Source organism: Penaeus chinensis, chromosome 19 (assembly GCF_019202785.1).
Source record: "Penaeus chinensis breed Huanghai No. 1 chromosome 19, ASM1920278v2, whole genome shotgun sequence".
NCBI classification, from domain to species: domain Eukaryota; kingdom Metazoa; phylum Arthropoda; class Malacostraca; order Decapoda; family Penaeidae; genus Penaeus; species Penaeus chinensis.
This window is the reverse complement of record NC_061837.1, coordinates 21,309,317-21,329,093: the sequence shown is the minus strand read 5'-3', so window position 1 is coordinate 21,329,093 and position 19,777 is coordinate 21,309,317. Positions and strand designations below refer to the sequence as shown.

Genomic DNA, 19,777 nt, shown 5'->3' with positions numbered 1-19,777 from the left:
TAAAGGCTATTTATATCTATATGTGTTTGTTGTTTATTATTTCTAATGTGGTTTAACCATTTGAAACCAAGAAAAGGTTACATTAATAAAAGCAATGACACTTCAGTTTACTGGTACTTTGTTTTGGTTTTGGAAACAATCAATCCACGAAGCAACAAACTCACACTTTTATAAATATGATTTTTTTTTCCTTATCAGTTTTCAAAAGTTCAACTAAACTTTTTTTGGACTGATATTCAGCCACACAGCCTGTGTGATTCTCATTTGGATATCGGTAAACCGAGTCATCTACATCCACGTACAACATATGAGAGCCGCTTCCCGCTCAGAGAATCACACTAACATTCATCGTGGTTGAAAAAAAATCCGAGAAACTTGGCGAGAAAACCGATAATCGCATATATATATATATAATTTATACTATGCTGATCTAATTTGTTGGGAAATTGTAATGAAAGGGATTATCCATCAAAGTACTTATAACCTTGAGTGATAAAGATGCTTTACATAATTCTGTTACATAAACTACCTTGCTATTGTATGAACTGAGAGTTCTGTATTTCAACATTTACAGAGTACATCAGTGTCCTCGACCGAGTGATCCGTTAAATTTATGGTTCTGGAATGATATATCGGTGTTATCGTAAGGATATTTTCCTCCAGTGGGCTAGTTTGACAAACCTACCGAAAAAGATATATGCAAGTAAAAACATCTAAGATCTGCCTTGGTGGACAGGTGGATTTAGAACCATTTTCTTTAAAAAGGAAATGTTTTAAGGGGATAGCGAGAACGCAGTCCCCTACCAAAAATTGGGCATCCGAGTTGACTACATTTGGGTTAATCGCAGGGGTCGGCGCCACCTGAGTGCAATGGTTAGCCTCGCCCTGGATAACCGCCTTCGTGATCACGGTATCACTAACCACGGGTAATTGCGATGATCTTCATTTATGATTATATGGTTTACCTGGAGTTATAATCCTGCCACTATTGAGACGCAATTTCTAGTAATGGTCTACTCATCTATTTACATATTACTATCCCCTACTATGACATACGGTATACATAACCACCATTCGTGTCATTCATTAAACACGATTGACTATTCAATTCATAGACTTTTTTACCTTACTGCTGCTACCAGGTCTGAGTAAAAGAAGGGGTAGAACTCAAAGAGATAAGTGCCAATTGCAAGAGTAATAATGACACTCATAATGGTAATAGCAGTGCCAATGCTATGAATAATTGCATCAAATAGTAGACCAAATAATAATTATGTAATAGCGTAAAGGCTATTTATATCTATATGTGTTTGTTGTTTATTATTTCTAATGTGGTTTAACCATTTGAAACCAAGAAAAGGTTACATTAATAAAAGCAATGACACTTCAGTTTACTGGTACTTTGTTTTGGTTTTGGAAACAATCAATCCACGAAGCAACAAACTCACACTTTTATAAATATGATTTTTTTTCCTTATCAGTTTTCAAAAGTTCAACTAAACTTTTTTTGGACTGATATTCAGCCACACAGCCTGTGTGATTCTCATTTGGATATCGGTAAACCGAGTCATCTACATCCACGTACAACATATGAGAGCCGCTTCCCGCTCAGAGAATCACACTAACATTCATCGTGGTTGAAAAAAAATCCGAGAAACTTGGCGAGAAAACCGATAATCGCATATATATATATATAATATATATATATATAATATATATATATATAATATATATATATATATAATATATATATATATACGACCGTGATCCGTCAAATTTATGGTTCTGGAATGATATATCGGTGTTATCGTAAGGATATTTTCCTCCAGTGGGCTAGTTTGACAAACCTACCGAAAAAAGATATATGCAAGTAAAAACATCTAAGATCTGCCTTGGTGGACAGGTGGATTTAGAACCATTTTCTTTAAAAAGGAAATGTTTTAAGGGGGATAGCGAGAACGCAGTCCCCTACCAAAAATTGGGCATCCGAGTTGACTACATTTGGGTTAATCGCAGGGGTCGGCGCCACCTGAGTGCAATGGTTAGCCTCGCCCTGGGATAACCGCCTTCGTGATCACGGTATCACTAACCACGGGTAATTGCGATGATCTTCATTTATGATTATATGGTTTACCTGGAGTTATAATCCTGCCACTATTGAGACGCAATTTCTAGTAATGGTCTACTCATCTATTTACATATTACTATCCCCTACTATGACATACGGTATACATAACCACCATTCGTGTCATTCATTAAACACGATTGACTATTCAATTCATAGACTTTTTTACCTTACTGCTGCTACCAGGTCTGAGTAAAAGAAGGGGTAGAACTCAAAGAGATAAGTGCCAATTGCAAGAGTAATAATGACACTCATAATGGTAATAGCAGTGCCAATGCTATGAATAATTGCATCAAATAGTAGACCAAATAATAATTATGTAATAGCGTAAAGGCTATTTATATCTATATGTGTTTGTTGTTTATTATTTCTAATGTGGTTTAACCATTTGAAACCAAGAAAAGGTTACATTAATAAAAGCAATGACACTTCAGTTTACTGGTACTTTGTTTTGGTTTTGGAAACAATCAATCCACGAAGCAACAAACTCACACTTTTATAAATATGATTTTTTTTTCCTTATCAGTTTTCAAAAGTTCAACTAAACTTTTTTTGGACTGATATTCAGCCACACAGCCTGTGTGATTCTCATTTGGATATCGGTAAACCGAGTCATCTACATCCACGTACAACATATGAGAGCCGCTTCCCGCTCAGAGAATCACACTAACATTCATCGTGGTTGAAAAAAAATCCGAGAAACTTGGCGAGAAAACCGATAATCGCATATATATATATATATATATATATATATATATATATATATATATATATATATTTATATATATATATATATATATAATGGATGATCATACTTTCACTAACAGACTACAACGGATTTTCACATGCTATGTTTGTATATGTTAGTAGTAGTATGTGGGCTATACCTATTTGATCAAATGATATACAACAAAATATAGGGAGGACGTAATGTATTTACTATGCTTGGTTTATATATATCTAAATATATATATATATTATTTAAATATCAGTAAATTTATTTAAATATATACATATATATAAATATATATATTCATAAATATGTATAAAAGTGGTATCAGGGACTAAACTATATGCACCACGACTGAACATTTCTTCATAAAGCATATTCCAATGCATCTCCAATGAAATTCAAGGAATACATTTATTAGTACTAGACGATAATTGATTTTAGGAATCAAACAGTTCTTGTATTTTTAAAACCATTGTCTCAATGATGGATGATATAAACTAATTCCTCGTGTGCAATGTTTCAATTTCAATTGTTAAATTCAACTATGTTCACACTACCTGGCATATACACTTGGTTAGCGTAAATATCATTGCTTCCATGCGTGCTAATCCTTATTAGATAAGATAATTGTTTTTTCTCTCAAAAACATCCTGTACTCAGTCTACTTTTGTTGGTCAGTTTGGTTATCATTTTACCTAATTTAATTATTCCTCCCAAATGCATTAAACTTTCGCCTTTTACTAAAGATTTCCGTGGAGGAGAACAACTGTGACTATTACTCATTGTTCTATAGCCCACTTCGATAGGTTTAAATCAATATATGCCAAGTAGACATATAATAGCTCACAATACAATAGAAGACAATAATCAAATGTAAAAGTTGTAAAACCAAAAAAAATAAGTGTGACATGAGGGAATAAAAACTGTTGAAGATAAAACTGTATTGTAGACATAGGTAACATACGAAAGGAGAGAGATGTTTGTAACAGTGAGGGAAAGTTCAACAGATCGAGCAGGGTAGAATGTGGTGAGTGAGCAAGGAAAGTGATCAGATGAGCGCAAAGTGCTCAGTCAGATGACGAGTTGGAATGCTCGCGGAAGAATGAGTGCAGCACTGACCTTGAGGTCAGTGTGGACGTTATTGCAAGTGGTTTGCAAGCGAGTGCTGAGGGAAAACCGTCCTCAAACTTAACAGAAACAACCACAGAGGAGACACTTCTAGTCGCGGATACGCGAGGAGTTACTAAGGGAAGTTTGTCCTCTGGTTTAACAAATGGCTTGGTAGCGGCTACGCATAGATTCTGAGGAGTAACATTGTTACTCAGCGTGACTTGCTCGGCAGCGAGTACGTAAGATTCCTGAAATGTTACTGGATGGGTACGGTAACGAAAACGCAACGGAATGACACAGAGAAAGACAACTTGCTTTACTTGGAGAACTGAGGTCGTATACAAACACACTATGCACTGCAACCTTGTCTTGTGAGATTTTGCAACGGACGAAATAAAGGAGGAAGTCTTCCTACACGAAAGGGACGTCATCAACGACGAAAAGATGCAAGATACAAAGATATGCGATGCCTTGGGGGGTTACTGCGAGAACAGTAATAAATATCACTGATTAATCCAATAATGTCAAAAATGCTAAGATCAGTGAATTCCGTCAGTCTATGCCTTTGTGTTGAGAATGCAGGGAATTCGTATCGCGGTGTGTGTGGGAGGTACAATGTTCAGTGTCAGTAAGCGATGATGTGAGTACAGTGTTCATTCTAGAGTAATACCGTAGTAAGGTACAGGGAACTTATTTACTTTGAGTGCGGGAAAGGTTAGACAGAATGAAGGAGCAAAGGGGCAGGGAACGTATAGTGATCGACCTCGCCGATCTTCCGTCAATTACTCCAGGAGGTAATAAAGTATACCAAAATATCCTCTCACTTCCAACTCTAAAGGTGGCAACACTTCCACCAGGTGGAGTGGCGTCACTTTCAATGGGGTTTGTGGAGGCGGCTTTGCTGCATCGAAGCCTTCTCCATGCTACCCTTTTCAACAATATCACACATCCTCCGGCCGGCAACATCACCTCCAGGCCCCGAGAAAACCGTGTTTATATAGCAAGTGAGGAGGATGCCCGCAGACACGCCAAACTTACGATGACCACTGCCAAATCTTTATTTTTGACAAATAAACTATTTTTTATATTGTTTTATCTACCATCCCTCCCAAAGAGGATAAAGCACCAAAGTATATATATTTTTTTACATTTTAAGATTAATATGTATGTATTATAGATCACTAAGGCCCATATATTTCTTAAAGCTCAATTATTTTAATTTTACGTTTTATTTATTATTTTATTTTATTTAAATTTCGTATCAAAAGTATTTTTGTGTTCTCGATCTTATAACATTTTATGGTTCGTTTACTATTTAAATTAGTTATTTTAAGCCTATGACTTTTTAAAAGTATTTTATTGCATATATCAAGGTTTTAATAACATTATGAGTTTAATGATCTGTAGAAGTGGTTCTAAAAAAACATAACTGAGAAATATTTAGCAAGGTATTTGTTTGGCCTACGTGCTTCATTCTTATCTTCGGGTTTTTATTCTGTTTGTTTCATTCCACGTTCTGTTTCACTATTTTATCGATCATTGCATTGTTTCATTTTATGTTCGTTTGTTTTATTTAACGTTCTATTTCACTTTTATCGTTCATGTTTTATTTTCATTGTATTGTTTTGCCATTTGTTTTATTAAGTGTATTCTGTTATGTTCATCGTATGTATTTCATTTTTTTTAAGTTCCTGTACTACCGCCTGAATTTAAGAAAAGGTAACAGTGCGATTGCCGATGAGATAAAATAACTACCCATACCGAACTGCTACTTGATTCTAGTGATATATATTTGTTTTCCTTTATTTTAATCAAGGTGATTATCTACTTAACTGCGTATACGCACACGCCTCTCCTCGGCTCATATCACCCTTACCAACCTTTATATTCTCGCACCAAACACATACACCACACACACATACTACACTTACATCCTTTCGTTCCTTTCCCTACACTTGTCTTCTAAACTATCATTCTTCACCCCCACACACACCGTTCCCATATGTCAATCAAATGGGGGTGGCAGTGACTGCTCTTTACATATTTGCCCTCTTTACATACTTGCTTGCAAGATATAATTGCACTTAGCTTTTGCTACAAACGGCACGGGAGGGGAGGGGAGTGAGGGGAGTGTGGTGTCACTCATGGGTCCGTGTGTTTATTTGATCGTGTTTTCTGTGCTTTCTGCGAAAGTGGAATCAGTTAAGATAGTAGAGTGTAATATAATGGGAATTAGTTATGGTGTTAGAAAAAAGCCTGTTTACGTGTTACACTTTTATACATTTACATGCATACATATATATATAGATAGATAGATAGATAGATATATTTTCGCTTCCTTACTGAAAGTTTCATATGTCTCCACTTCCCAGCTAGATGTATTATACTATCTCTCTTTCTCATATATATATATATATATATATATACACACACACACACATATGTGTGTATGTGTATATATATGTATATATATTTATATGTATATATACGTATTTGTACACGTGTGTGCCTTTGTGTGTGTTTGTATGTGTTTGTGTGTATTTGTGTATGTTGTTATAGTCAACTTCCCGTCTTTGTCTTGATATTAATATATACCTTTCCAATTTTAACGTTCGAGATACTTCTCCGATTTGAGGTTCGAAATAGCAGCTGTTGATTAAATGAAATTTAAGGTTCGAGATAAACAATTGGTAATTATATTTATATGCCTGCATATAATACCTACATATATTTTTAAGAAGATACATATCACTTATATACTTATATCCGTATATTTATTAATATACAATCTACGTATAATTCTAAATAAATACTATATGGTAAATATACTTATTAACTATAAGACACATCAGTGTTACATATATCATTATACATTATGTATATATACATATATATATATATATATATAATGTAAGGTAAACATACTTATCAACTATATACATATATATATATGTTCCATATATTAGTATACAATCTAAATATAATCCTAAACATATAAATACATATACGTGTATTATCAATGCGTATCTTCTCAGTTATAGTATACGTAAATATCTATTACATAATAGACTATTGTAATTGTTTATTTCATAGGAAAAAAAACTCAATATTTATCTCCACCGGCTGTCAGGAAGAAACGATTTCATAAATTGTGACAGCTAGTAATAGATACTTGTAAGGCGGATACAGGTCTTTCAGTGTAAGGTGGATACAAATCTGTCAATGATTTTATAAATCTTACAATAGTCGTTAATAACCTTAGTAAATGCAACGTCGTTGTCGTCATCGGCGTCATCATCTTTGACGTAATAAAATTACTATGTGTATTTCATGTGCTACATGCCACATAACAATTCTTAACAGATAATCTGTTTTTTCTCCTATAATGTTTTTATAGCCATTAATAACCTCATCGTCATCATCGTCGTCACCATCATCTATTTCCACCTTCTCATCTTCTTCCTCATCATCATCACCACCATCTGTGGAATAAGATACATTACTATGTGTATTCTACTGATCTTTCCCACATGTTATATATATAACAATTCTTAACAAATGATTTTTTTCTACCCTTTTCTCTACTGATCACATTAGCATACCATGAGGCTTACTCACCAAACGTATTGCAGTCGTTTCCCTCAACAGCAACTGGCACTCTTTGTACAGGATATAGTGTTTGTGCCTACGTTGTTTGTGATATTCTATAACGATGATATTTAAAAATGCTTACACTATACTATATAAGCAATCACCGTCACCGGTATTACTTTCACTATCATTTTTTTTTTTTTTTATTATTATTATTATCGCTATATCTTTCCTCGATTATTTTCAGTGGTAAACAGGAATCATTGTAAAGAATGAGCCCCATCTCTTTCCCATACTGTTTGTCCAGTTAATATTAACTTTCCAGAGGTTGGAGAGACCGAGTTGTTTCCATGGTAAGAGCATTTATCAGCCATGTCCGTTTCCAACCATTCGATAAAATATCCGTTCTACAGACTTTTTGTGAATAAATGCTGTTCATTTATCAACATATATGTGTTACTTTTTCATATGAAAATCTATAATGATCATTCATAGCCGTTATTTACATTTAATGTAAAACCATCGGACGTTTACAATTGGATTGGCGTTACCGGAGGCCCTAAAATTATTCAAGTATATGCCCCGACATCAGATGTAGTACATCGTAAGGCTCTTCGCAAACGCCAATCCAAATCTTAACGATAAAGAACCGAGCTCACATCCATTCTGTGGTGATGACGTCACTACTCCTAGGTGATGATTGAGTAAGTAATAATTAGCAATTCATAATTATGTACATTTTTCTTATGTGAATTATAAACTGTTCTGCACTGGTAGTCCATTAGCACGATGTACACATTTTTTTTTTTTATTATTATTATTATCGCTATATCTTTCCTCGATTATTTTCAGTGGTAAACAGGAATCATTGTAAAGAATGAGCCCCATCTCTTTCCCATACTGTTTGTCCAGTTAATATTAACTTTCCAGAGGTTGGAGAGACCGAGTTGTTTCCATGGTAAGAGCATTTATCAGCCATGTCCGTTTCCAACCATTCGATAAAATATCCGTTCTACAGACTTTTTGTGAATAAATGCTGTTCATTTATCAACATATATGTGTTACTTTTTCATATGAAAATCTATAATGATCATTCATAGCCGTTATTTACATTTAATGTAAAACCATCGGACGTTTACAATTGGATTGGCGTTACCGGAGGCCCTAAAATTATTCAAGTATATGCCCCGACATCAGATGTAGTACATCGTAAGGCTCTTCGCAAACGCCAATCCAAATCTTAACGATAAAGAACCGAGCTCACATCCATTCTGTGGTGATGACGTCACTACTCCTAGGTGATGATTGAGTAAGTAATAATTAGCAATTCATAATTATGTACATTTTTCTTATGTGAATTATAAACTGTTCTGCACTGGTAGTCCATTAGCACGATGTACACATTTTTTTTTTTTATTATTATTATTATCGCTATATCTTTCCTCGATTATTTTCAGTGGTAAACAGGAATCATTGTAAAGAATGAGCCCCATCTCTTTCCCATACTGTTTGTCCAGTTAATATTAACTTTCCAGAGGTTGGAGAGACCGAGTTGTTTCCATGGTAAGAGCATTTATCAGCCATGTCCGTTTCCAACCATTCGATAAAATATCCGTTCTACAGACTTTTTGTGAATAAATGCTGTTCATTTATCAACATATATGTGTTACTTTTTCATATGAAAATCTATAATGATCATTCATAGCCGTTATTTACATTTAATGTAAAACCATCGGACGTTTACAATTGGATTGGCGTTACCGGAGGCCCTAAAATTATTCAAGTATGTCCCGACTTCATCTCGTGAAGTTGGAAGCATAAATCTTCTATGAGGAACAGGAACAGCATTAAACTAGACAAGAAGCTCAGTATACACTTGTACACAGAGAGTACTATAATAATAATTTGGAAAATAACTGTATAACTTATAATATTGTTAAAAGTATTAAGACATTTTCTACACATACATTTCACTCACATGTAAAAAGTCGAATCACACGCGCACGTATAATAGTTTACTTACCACTTCTACCTTTCTTTAATTCGTCTTCCATTCTTGATGACAAACAGTAGTACAAAAGAATGATACACAGTCATAAATAGGACAACGGCAACAAAGAGCAAGGGATTGAGGGAGAGGCGGGAGAGAAGTCTTAATAACTATTCATTTTAGCTTATTCCCCCAACCTCAGGCAACATTTCATACACACAAACTTTGGTTTACTCCCCAACTCTAGGTAACATTTTCCTCTCTCTCTCTTACACACACAAACACATAAGCACACTTAAAAAAAAGTGACCTTCGAAAATCAAGTAACATTCCACACGCAAACAGAAAATAGATTATCAGACCTCCCTAACGCTCCCCCTGTATATTGGTGCCCCTAATTCAACAAGAGTTTTCTCTCTCCCCTATAACTTAGTACCCCTAATTAGAGACGAGTTTTCTCTCTATCCCTATAACTTAGTGCCCCTAATTAAATTAGTTTTCTCCCTCCCCCAAAATTACAACACACCCAAGCTTCTCGTCATATTCACAATCCAGACCTCAGCAATTTCAACAATGGAGTTCGTTACCAGCATATATCTATAATATTATGTACGCATACGTGTGCACACGCGCGCTTAAATTCATCCGTATGTATGTGTATATGTGCGCGGGTGTGGGTGTAAGTGTTTATGTGTGGTGCGTTAGAACGTAAATGACTAATGCATGAGTCATGCAAGCATCTTCCCGCGAGGCGGACTAGTGTCCTCAATGCCACATCTATCCACACCGTATCGATCTTTTCTAACACGAATTACATATTTTTTTAAATGATAAAAAACGAGGTAATTAACTGTTCGGTAAAATTTGATTTCTTGATGATGAAAATGAAGAGAAGATTGGCTGATATAGAACATGAAAACTTCCTAATATATTTTTTTTTCTCTCAAGAGAAAACGCTTGAACCATTACTGCCACCGCCACCGCCGCCGCCACCACCATCATCATCATTACCATCACCATCGTCATCATTACCATTCCCATCACCGAGCATGATACCAATATTACATCAGAAAACCGATAACGATAACAAATCGATAACGATGCTGCATCAACGGCCGAGATTCGTGATATGTCATCTCGAAACATACAAAAGTTGTCGAATCACACGCAATTATAAGTTGTCCGGATCACACGCACACATATGATCCTTTACTTACCACTATAGCTTTCTTAATTTCGTCTTCCATTATTGATCACAAATAATAGCACAAAAGAATGATACACAGTCGTAAATAGGACAATAACAACGCGCAAAGGATTGAGGGAGAAGCGGGAGAGAAATCTTAATAACTGTTCATTTTTGCTTACTCCCCCAACCTCAGGCAACATTTCATACACACAAATTTTTGTTTACTCCCCAACTCTAGGTAACATTCTCTCTCTCTCTCTCTCTCTCTCTCTCTCTCTCTCTCTCTCTCTCTCTCTCACAAACACACCCTTAAAAAAAAGTTTTGACCTTCGAAAATCAAGTAACATCCCACACGCAAACAGAAAACAGATTACCATAACGCTCGCTAAGTAACATTTCTCACGTATACAAATTATTATTCATACTATATATATTAAGTTCAGCATTGGATTCATTGGTTAAACGGTCACCTTCATTATTGTCAACAATTAACAATAACAAAACAACCTAGACCATCTAATTACTGCGCAGTAACCTTATAAATCTTGGTGAACCCAGTACCATCACAAAACTTAGTGCCCCTAATTAAACATGAGTTTTCTCCTTCCCCCTTTATATTGGTACCCCTAATTAAACTTGCCCCTCATCAAGTGTTTTCTCCCTTCCATATAACTTAGTGCCCCTAATCAACACGAGCTTTTCCCGTCCCCTATAAGTTAGTGCTCCTATACAACATGAGTTTTCTCCCTCCCACTATTACTAGTATCCATATTTAAGACGAGTTTTCTCCCTCCCCCTATAACTTAGTGCCCCTAACTAAAAATAAGTTTTCTCCTTATCCCTATAACATAGGGCTCATATTTAAATATGAGTTTTCTCCCTCCCCCCTATAACCAAGATTACTATTCCATCTCACAGATTGACAGAGATAGTAGTTCTAGTGTAAGGCTGGGCATTATGGTAATTTCAGCCCATATTGTTCTCTCATTTTCCGTGTGTGTATATGTGTCATGTGTTTGTGTGTGTGTGTGTGTTTGCTTATATGCATACGTGCCGCAAGTGGTGCGCTAGAAAGGAAATGACTAATGCATGAGTTATGCAAGCAACTTCCCGCGAGGCGGACTAGTGTCTTCAATACACCACCGTCTCCCACACTTACCAATAACTTACTAAGATTTTTTCTACCAACGAGAAAAGAAAATTGTAACGACGATAAGGACACAAATGAGTCGGTGAGGAGAATTATGCTAGGAGAATCATATATTTAAAAAGAAAGAGAAAGATTTATAATGTAATTCAACTTACACCGTGTAGGTGTAAATGCCGATAAAATATATAATAAAGAGAAGAAATACAATATAATAAAAAAAAGAGTAATATGAGTGATAATATCCTTATACAAAAGTCGAATCACACTAAAAGTTGTCAGAATCACACGCCCACATATGATACTTACCACTTATAGCTTTCTTTAATTCGTCTTCCATTCTTGATCACAAACAATAGCACAAAAGAATGATACACAGTCGTAAATAGGACAACAACAACGAGCAAAGGGATTGAAAGAGAAGCGGGAGAGAAATCTTAATAACTGTTCATTTTTGCTTACTCCCCCAACCTCAGGCAACATTTCATACACACAAACTTTGAAGAAGAAAGCATTCAAACGATAAAGCGGCAGGAGAAAAAGTTGCATAATGTGATTCAACTTACACTGTTAGTGTAAATGCCTATAAAATGTATAATAAGGAGAAATATGATATAGTAAAGAGGAGAAATATGAATGATAAAACACTTATACAAAAGATAAAAGGACTTAAAGGAGCTCTTTGCAGTTTGAATAGGCTATGTATAAGTGTCAACAATTACGTTCACATGTATGAACAAAATCATATTTGCTGTCGCCATGTTCAAGAACAGAGTAGGCTTTTCTTTTCTTTTTCTCTCCCGCAATAATAATAATAATAATAATAATAATAATAATAATAATAATAATTATAATTATAATAAACTGCAACGACCTTCATGTAAGTAGTCCAACGATTTTTTTTCTCTACAGTTAATGAAATAAAAAAAATCTCAAAAAGAATTAAAACATCGAGCAGTAAATGGACTGGCTTTACGCTAAAGCTACAGATATCCCAATACGGTGTGATAAAGAAAATGAAATATTCATGGATACCTGTATTAATATGATCGATAAAAAGTCGTATGTTTCTATCAAGAAAATAGAGAAACAGACAAAGCAATTGAATAATGTCTGTTAGATTATTTAGATGCTTTTATGAAGATAGCATATCATCCTGATCGCTTACAGGTAATAAACGATATCATATCTTTTAAAGAAAAAATAATATGCATAACGCGCAAGTACTTTCCTACATTCAAATTCAACCTCCACAGCTACACAGGCCCTAACCAACGAATGTGAATCGCATACCAATACCCCACAATGTTATTTTACATTCATAGAGAATTGGTTGCAAATGATATTAGATTATTGTTTTTTATCACTTTTAAAAAGAGTAGAGCCCAGTTAAACTTGCATATATATATATATATATATATATATATATATATATATATATAAATATATGTAGATGAGAGAGTAGTTCTAGAGTAAGGCTGGGTGGGCATTATGGTCATTCCAAATGAGTTGTGTATATTCAAGCCGGTGGATAGAAAATGTTTACGGGATAGCATGGTTAACCAGAAGTGGGTGATAAAAGGAGGTATGAACACCTCTTTCAGGGTATACGTGTATGAAAGACCTAACTCAAGCTAAACTTTAAGTTGATCTCTCTTCCAATCATTAGTCTATACTTTAAGAAGGATTCTTAACGTTATTTATGAACAATTCATCCAATTGTATTTCTTCTGTAGTTATGGCTGTAATGAAACATCTTTAATTTTATTTTTTATCACTTTAGTTATGTATATATATATATATATATATATATATATATATATAAATCATGAAGAACGTATCAGTAAGATGTTAAACTCTGCCGACGCCAAGTAAAATTTCACACATACAAAACTTGTCGGTTCTCCTCGACTCTGCAACACATTCATCTAAGCCCCTCCCACATTCGAGAAGCTTCGCACGAGGCTCAGTCTCTCCCGGCCGCCACACCGCCAACACCTCCACTCTTGACTGATCTCCTGGACCAGAGACCAGAGAAAACGAAAGAACGATGTGATTTAACAAAGTTAAAGTTGATCTCACTTCCAGTCTATATCCTATACTTTAATGGGACTCATAACATAAATTTACCCAGTATGATGATGTAAAGTATGTAACGCGGGCGGACACCTTATACAGTGAGTCACATTATCCAGATCTGTAGTCGACAAATAATAAACTTCCTTATTATTATGTGTAGTTATGTGGCATGAAACAATTTAAATTGTACTTGATACCATTTTGTCATATATATATATATATATATATATATATATATATGTATATATATAACATGCAGAACGTATCAATAAGTTAATAATCCTCACAGACGCTGAGGAACATTTTACACAGACATACAAAACTTGTCCAACCTCCCTTCTCTCCCGGCTGCCACAACGTTAACATTGTTTTTCTTATCAGTAAGTTGATAAACCTTACAGACGCTGAAGAACTTTTTACTATGACAAACAAAACTTGTTGAATCTCCCCGAAACTACGACACATTTTACTTATACGGAACCACTGTAGGTTTTTGTGTAAATGCTGATAAAATATATAATAAAGAGAAGAAATATGATATAATAAAGAGGAGAAATATGAATGATAATACACAAAAGTCGAATCACACGCCATTAAAAGTTGTCTGGATCACACACACTCATATGATACTTTACTTACCACTTATGGCTTTCTTTAATTCGTCTTCCATTCTTGATCAGAAATAATAGCACATTAGAATGATACACAATCGTAAATAGGACAACCACTACGAGCAAGGGATTGAGGGATAAGCAGGAGAGAAGTCTTAATAACTGTTCATTTTTGCTTACTCCCCCAACCTCAGGCAACATTTCATTTCAAACTTTGCAGGAGAGAAAGCGGCAGGAGAGAAAGATGAATAATGTGATTCAACTTATACTGAACCAAAGAGATGTAAATGCCGATATAAAATGTATAATAAAGAGAAATATGATGTAATAAAGAGGAGACATATGAATGATAAAACACTTATACAAAAGATAAAAACCAAGGAGCTCTTTTTAGCTTGAATAAGCTATGTATAATGTCGACAATTATATTCACATTTGTGAAAAATACAAATATTTACTGTCGCCATGTTCGAGAACAAAGTAAAGCCCTTTCTTTTTGTTTCTCTCCCGCAATAATAATAATAATAGTAAATCTAAGTAATCCAACGATTTTTTTCTCTACAGTTGATGCAATCAAAAAATCTCAAAAATAATTAAAACGTCGAGGAAAATTGAAACTTAAAATCTTACCAAAATACAGAAGGAAGATAAAAGATGAATCTACTAATGCAGTAAGTGGACTGGTTCTTTACACTAAAGCTACAGATATCCCTATACGGTGTGATAAAGAAAATTAAATATTCATGGATTTTGTATCAGTATAATCGATAAAGAGTCGTATGTTTCTTTCAAGAAAATAGAGAAACAGACAAAGCAATTGAATAAATGTCTGATGGATCATTTAGATCCTTTTATGAAGATAGTATATCATACTACATTCAGATTCAATGGATCCAGAAAACACATTTCAACCTCCAAAGTTATACAGGCCCTAGTCAATAGATGTGAATCGCATACCAATACAGCACACTGTTATTTTACATTCATTCAACATATTACTCTGCCATTTTATTTATATATATATATACCATGAAGAAGATCAGTAAGATGTTAAACTTTGCCAAAACTTGTCGGATCTCCCCAACGCTGCGATACATTTTCCTTCATCTAAGCCCCTCCCACATTCGAGAACCTTCGCACGAAGCTCAGTTCTCTCCCGGTCGCCACACCGTCAACTTCTCTACTCTTGACGGAGCTCCTGGACCAGAGACCGGAGAAAAAGAAAGAACGATGTGATTTAACAAAGTTAAAGTTGATCTCTCTTCCAATCATTAGCCAATATTTTAAGAAGATTCATAACAGTAATTTACCCAGTATGATGTAAAGTGTGTAACGCGCACGGACGCCTTACAGAATGACCGTCTAGATCGGTAGTGCACAAATAATATACCTTATTACTATTATAATAATATAAATGTAAATTCACTATATATAATGTTAGAACATTGTTTTGTGGTTATGATGAGACTAGTAAAATAACTTTTATTTTATGTGGTGACATTATATATATGACACAAAGAACGTATCTGTAAGGTGATAAACCTTACAGACGCTAAGGAATATTTTACTAAGACATACAAAACTTGTCGAATCTCCCCGACACGACAACACATTTTACTTGTACGGAACCACTGTAGGTTTAGGTGTAAATGCCGATAAGATATATGATAAAGAGAAGAAATATGATATAACAGAGAGGATAAATATGAATGATAATACACTTATACAAAAGTCGAATCACACGCCAGTAAAAGTCGCCATTGTTGTTGCCATTAAACAACAACAACAACAACAACAACAACAATAATAATAATAATAATAATAACAATAATAATAATAAAAACTGTACTGCAAGGACCATCTTGTAAGTAATCCAACGATTTTTTTTTTCTCTACAGTTGATGAAATCAAAAATTCTCAAAAAGAATTCAAACATCGAGACAAAAGGAGAAACTTAAAATCTTTTAAAAATACATATGGATGATAAAAGATGAATCTACTAAGGCAGTAAATGGACTGGTTCTTTACGCTAAAGCTACAGATAACCCAGTATTGAGTGATAAAGAAAATTAAATATGAGAAACAGATTGAATAAATTTTTGATAGATTATTTAGATGCTTTTATGAAGATAGCATATCATCCTGATCGCTTACAGGTAATAAATAAGATCATATGTTTTAAAGAAATAATTATATGTGTAACGCGCAAGCACTTTCTCTACAGTAAACACATTTCAACCCCTACAAGCCGTTGCCAATGAATGTGAATCGCATACCAATACAGCACACTGTTATTGTACTTTCAAGGAATGCTGCAGTAATGCCAAGGATAAAGAGGGCATCCGGTTTTTGTGAACACCATATTACCCTTACTGGTTAATGCTACTATAACCAGTATAGGGTTCAACAGGCTATTAATTTTTTTTTTCCCAATACTCATAGAGAAATAGTTACTATTAATAACGATATTTTTTAATCACTTTTAAAAGGAGTTGAGCGCGACGCACTTCAAAAAGAGGTTACGGATCTGTTGAGAATATTTTCGAATGTATGTGTTACTCTCATGGATAATAGATTACCCTTAATTTATCAAAAGTGCAATAAACCGGTAAAGCGACGAAAACCAATTATATATATATATTTATCATAGTACTCAGTTCATAATTTTCTTGTTCAATATGTTCCATGAAAGCGACATTTGTCTTGTTATTTCTATGTACTACACATGTAGACAAATACATATTATCGAATAACGTATGTGTGTGACTATCTAAATATTTAAAAACTGTTCTCTAACTCGTATATTATTACCAACACCAATGTTAGGATTAAACAGTTTAAAGTAATACCGCAGGATGTTGACAGAATTTTTCACTTTCTATATTCAAAGCTGCGCAGTGCGATAAAACATCTTTCTAAATCTAGTCTCTACAATTATGTAATGCATAATATTATATATACACCACAATTTATGTATGAAAGAGGAAAAAGAGATACTGTCCTGATGTCTATCGAGAAACTTGCATATATAGAATGACAAGTTTCTAAAAGGATAAATAAGAAAAAAAAATAAGTTGCAGAATTGACTGACGATCTTTCTGAGAGAGTAAGGTTGTGCATGATGCAGTCATTTAAAATGAGTCGTGTATATTCAAGCTGGTAGATAGAAAATGTTTACAGGATGGAATGGTTAACGAGAAATGGGTGGTAAAGGGAGGCATGGACACCTCTTTCAGGGTATACGTGTTTGAATAGATGACAGACCATGATGGATAACACCAAGTGGATGTTTCAAATGTCAATGTGTTTGCCTTGAAGTACTGATTTGATTGTTATTTATGAACGATTCATCCGATTGTATTTTTTTTTGTGGTTATGTCTGTAATGAACAACTTTAATTTTATTTGATGTCATTTTAGTGTATATATATATATATATATATATATCATGAAGAACATATCAGTAAGATGTTATACTTTGCCGACGCTCAGTAAAACTTTACACACACAAGACTTTTACTTCATCTAAGCCCCTCCCACATCCGAGAACCTTCGCACAAGCCTCACTTCTCTCCCGGCCGCCACAACGTTAACATCTCTACTCTTGACTGAGCTCCTGGACCAGAGACCAGAGAAAACGAAAAAACGATGTGATTTAACAAAGTTAAAGTTGATCTCTCTTCCAATCATTAGCCAATTCTTTAATAAGATTCATAACATCAACTTACTTAATATGATGTAAAGCATGTAACGTGCAAGGACTCTTTACATAATGAGTCACATTATCCAGATCTGTAGTTGTCAAATAATAAAACTCGCTACTATTATAAAAATATTAATGTAAATTCACTGTATATAATGTTAGAGATGGATAAAACCGTTCCAAGTGCATGTTGCAGATGTCGATGTGAGTGTTTGTCTTGAAATACTGATTTGATTGTTATCTATGAACAATTCATCTTTTTTTGTGTGTGTGTGGTTATGTAGTATGAAACATATTATTATATTTTATTTGATACCATTTTATTATATATGACATGCAGAACGTATCATTAAGTTGATAAACCACACAGACGCCGAGGAACATTTTACTCACAAAACTTCTCTCCCGGCCGCCACAACGTTAACATCTCCACTCTTGACTGAGCTACTGGACCAGAGACCAGAGAAAACGAAAGAACGATGTGATTTAACAAAGTTAAAGTTGACATCTCTTCCAATCATTAGCTAATACTTTAAGAAGGTTCACAACATTACAAAGTATGATGACGTAAAGTATGTAACGCTCACGGACGCCTTATGCAATGAGTCACATTATCCATATCTGTAGTCGACAAATAATAAACCTCATTACTATTATGTGTGGTTATGTGGTGTGAAACAATTTAGATTTTGTTTGATACCATTTTATCATATATATATATATATATATATGTATATATATGACATGCAGAACGTATCAATAAGTTAATAATACTCAAAGACACTAAAGAACATTTTACAAAACTTGTCCAACCAATATCAACGTAAATTCACTGTATGTAATATTAGAGATGGATTACACTGTTCCAAGTGTATGCTTCAGATGTCGATGTAAGTTTTTGCCTTGAAGTATTGATTTGATTGTTATCTATGAACAATTCATCTTTTTTTTTGTGTGTGTATGGTTATCTGGTCTGAAACAATTTTGTTTTTATTTGATGCCATTTTATTTTATATAAATCAGTAAAACGTATCAATAAGTAAATAAACCTTACATTTTACGCTGACATACAAAACCAAACAACACAAAACTCTCCTGGCCGCCACAACGTCATCTCTACTCCTGAATGAATCTATAAAACAATGTAATTTTACAAAGTTAAAGTTGATCTCTCTTCCAATCATTAGCTAATACTTTAAGAAGGTTCACAACATTACAAAGTTTGATGACGTAAAGTATGTAACGCTCACGGACGCCTTATGCAATGAGTCACATTATCCATATCTGTAGTCGACAAATAATAAACCTCATTACTATTATGTGTGGTTATGTGGTGTGAAACAATTTAGATTTTGTTTGATACCATTTTATCATATATATATATATATATATATATATATATATATATGTATATATATGACATGCAGAACGTATCAATAAGTTAATAATACTCAAAGACACTAAAGAACATTTTACAAAACTTGTCCAACCAATATCAAC

General features: G+C 34.1%; 4 non-coding genes and 2 pseudogenes across 4 annotated transcripts; 1 reads left to right on the top strand and 5 right to left on the bottom strand.

The window, feature by feature from the left end:
• Window positions 1-239: 239 nt before the first annotated feature.
• LOC125035491 lies at window positions 240-418 on the bottom strand (annotated as a pseudogene).
• A 357-nt stretch (window positions 419-775) lies between these two features.
• LOC125035535 lies at window positions 776-934 on the bottom strand. The gene has a single exon (XR_007115821.1). It is a non-coding gene; the product is annotated as a U1 spliceosomal RNA (small nuclear RNA).
• Window positions 935-1,522: 588 nt separating this feature from the next.
• Window positions 1,523-1,716, bottom strand: LOC125035490. The gene has a single exon (XR_007115779.1). It is a non-coding gene; the product is annotated as a small nucleolar RNA U3 (small nucleolar RNA).
• Window positions 1,717-1,943: 227 nt separating this feature from the next.
• Window positions 1,944-2,103, bottom strand: LOC125035536. The gene has a single exon (XR_007115822.1). It is a non-coding gene; the product is annotated as a U1 spliceosomal RNA (small nuclear RNA).
• A 589-nt stretch (window positions 2,104-2,692) lies between these two features.
• Window positions 2,693-2,883, bottom strand: LOC125035492. Its single transcript, XR_007115780.1, has one exon. It is a non-coding gene; the product is annotated as a small nucleolar RNA U3 (small nucleolar RNA).
• Window positions 2,884-3,532: 649 nt separating this feature from the next.
• LOC125035495 lies at window positions 3,533-3,668 on the top strand (annotated as a pseudogene).
• Window positions 3,669-19,777: the final 16,109 nt, after the last annotated feature.